Source organism: Papaver somniferum, chromosome 2 (genome assembly GCF_003573695.1).
Source record: "Papaver somniferum cultivar HN1 chromosome 2, ASM357369v1, whole genome shotgun sequence".
NCBI classification, from domain to species: Eukaryota; Viridiplantae; Streptophyta; class Magnoliopsida; order Ranunculales; family Papaveraceae; genus Papaver; species Papaver somniferum.
Genome location: NC_039359.1, coordinates 91,197,885 through 91,201,290, shown reverse-complemented (window position 1 = coordinate 91,201,290; position 3,406 = coordinate 91,197,885).

Sequence of the window (3,406 nt, the reverse complement as noted above, 5' to 3'; positions counted from 1 at the left end):
TTGTGTTTTGGCTCCTCCTCATTCTTATTGAATTGTGAAAAAAAACGAGTGTTCTGATCACCATCCTCCAACCAACTAGTTCTCGATTTTTGTTTAAGCATAGTGGCCAACTCAAACCGCACATCATCAACAGCCTTCCTGGCGTCGGCAACCTTCAAAAATTGGACCTCACAGCTAACATTATGGTCCAAAATATCATTCTCCTTATCAAGATTCAATTCCGCTTGCTTTAAGCGAAACTGAACATCTCCAAACACCAATCTATTCCAAATTTTCAAAGCATCCTTCAACCGCTTCAACTTTGAAGTAAAAACAAAAGGAGGAGCACCATCCAACCTAACACTCCAATTGTCTTTGACGAAATCCAAAAAAGATGGATGAGAAAGCCACATCTTCTGGATTCTAAAAGGAGCTCTCTTCGTCCTAGGACTGTCAAAAGCAAAACCAAAAAGAGGAGAATGGTCCGAGCAGATTCTCGGCAAAGCTTTGCACCTCCAGTTAGCAAACTTATCATGCCACACACCATTAATAACAGCCCTATCATGTTTAGAAACAATGATATGCATACCACTCCGACAATTAGACCAAGTATACTTCTTCCCAATAGCATCGGCCTCAACCAATCCATTGTCAGAGATCCAACTTCGAAACTCATTTATATAAATTTCTTTGAGCGGCCTACCACCCTTCTTCTCATCAAGACGCAAAACACAATTGAAATCCCCCAACACCAACCAGGGAATGGAAATATATACCAGACCCAATTTCCGCCAAAGAGATCTCCTTTCAACCGCATCAAAAGAAGCATGCACAGCCGTGACGAAATTCCCAGAAAAATCCAAAGTGATAGCCTGCTTAGACGAAGATAAAACAATCGGCCTTGCTAGAGTATTCCTCCAAAAGACCCAAATATTACCTTTCTGACCATGCACCTCATTAGTAATAACATCTTCACAAAAATCAAGCAAATTAAGCTTCCTAACAAAACGTGTAGTGCAACGAACCTGAGGCTCCGCAATACAAATAACATCAGGTTTGTGCAAGTAGTAAAGCTCATTCAACTTGGCCCTTGCACCATCTTTGGCCAAGCCTTGAGCATTCCAATAAAAGACACGCATTAATTAACTCTACTCTTTGAAGGGCTTGCCGAACCCTGTCTAGAAGATTTTCCACTTCGAGTTTGAACTTGACTAACAGTAGCCACAGCAGCTGTCTTCTTCTTAGGAGCTTTAGATTTTTTCTTCTTTTTCGGCAACTCCTTCTTCTCATGATCAGCTAACTCTTTATTAGCAAGAATCTCCAAATTTCTTGCATCCTCCTCAGCTATGCTTGAAGTGTTAGTTGCAACTACATCTTAAATCGCATCATCAGCTTCAACAATCACCTTATCAATCTCCTCGGTCCCAGTTTCAAACCTATTAGAAAGTGTTAAATTTTCTAAAGATCTAACTGGTGAAGATCTTCTTGAAGTCCTAGTGGCCTCACTAAAACTAGCTTCCTCATTAGCAGCCATAGTAATTGGAGTATTAGCCGGAGAATGATGCAAGTCCAAAACCTGATTCCTCAAGTTCTCTAGCTTTGCTCTAGCAATATCTTGTTGAATTTTGGCAGCTTCAGCATCAGCCTCCCGTTGCCTAGTTGCCTCCTTCATGGCCTCATAATTTCTATAAGCTTCCATCTCTTGCATCTCCAAATCAATATCATCTTGCTTAGATAAATTATCATGCACCAGCTCCTCAAGTGCCGCACCAACACTTCGCAAAACCAATTCCGCATCGTCATTGCGGATATATTCCGCATCTTATTTACACAAACCAGGTAAAACTTCGTCACCAGCATTAGCAACATCTCCGCATTGCTTAGATAAGCCACCATCCTCCATGAGCTGCACGAACTGAATATCGCTGCAAGCTTCAGCAATTTGAGTTGCAGCAATATGCGGCACGGACAAGGCATCATCCTCGGTGTGATTCGATATAGTATAATCATCTTCTAATGTAGCACCAGCACTCTCACTGTGCTCATAAAAGATTGTATGTGTTCCAGTTGCCATCTCAAGGATGGATTTCTTCTTTTTCAACGTTATGGCCTCATCACCATGTTTAGATTGATCGGTTTCCAAGATTGGAGCATCCGACGGCATATTCTTCTTACCTTTAGGGATTCGTTCCTTTTGCCAAAAATTCTTAAGATCATCCATATCCGCTTCAATTGCTTTTTTAATCTCAGGATCAGTTTAAACTTCAGCCCTGTCCTTCAAATCATCAAATTTTTTTATTCTACAATCAGATTTTTTATGGCCAATAGATTTACAATAGTCGCAAAAGCTGGGCCTGTTTAAAATTTCATATTCTTGAACAAAAATTTCATCATTCTCTTCACCATCAATCAAAATTCGTCTCAAAGGTTGAGAGAAGTCTATGTCAACCAGAGCTGCCGCAAAGTAACCATATTCATGGCGCAAAGTACGCGGATCAACCGAAACCGGTCTACCAAGCCCTCTTGCCAGCCTAAAAATCGTCTCTTCATCCCAAAACTCCATTGGCAAAGCTGTGAAACGAACCCAAACTGCAGCTCTAGTAATCTTATCTTTCCCAGGATCAAACATACGTGTCCATGGATGAATTTTAAGCTGTTGAATTCCGTTTGGAGATTTAATCTTCCATGGACCATCATAGCTTACACGTTTACAATCATCTTCATTGTCTAGTTTAATAACAAAATATCCTTTCTTCCATGGAATAAATTGAACCGAACTAGATAGCTTCCATTGATTCAATAATTCTCTTTTAACATCATCAAATTTTAAGGTTTTGAAAAAAACTAAACGACCAACCAAACTGATTCTCCACACAGCCTTAATCCTTGTATGAGTGTCTCGTGGGATCTTGATCAAAACATCATTATTTGTTGAAGAAAAAATTGGAGGATGAGAAAGTGTCTCGGCATCAATCTTTGATAAAACATGGGTTCGTCTCTTTAATATAGCTGCATAGGATCCTTCCATAACACCATCATCACTCGGTTTCCTAAACGAGCTATGATTTCCATCTTCCTTCCTAGACGCACCATGATTGTCCGTCCCCATGACCTTCCTAATCGTTGTAGGAATTGCAGCGTTAGGGTTTGCACCATGATTCCTAAACGCGTCAGGAATTGCAGCGTTAGGGTTTGAAGCGTTTGTATCTTCGAGCTGCCTTCCAAACACGGAAGCATTAGGGTTAGCAGCATAATTCTTAGGGATATAGATATTTTTTGATTTTGATTGATTCCATATCCTTGTTGATTGATTATCATAACTAGTAACAAAAACTGGTGGATTATTGTCTTGATTTTGCGCCATTAGAGTGCAAAATCAAAAGAAACCTTGTGAACGTCAAGAAAATTTTGAGGGAGAAAAAACCGG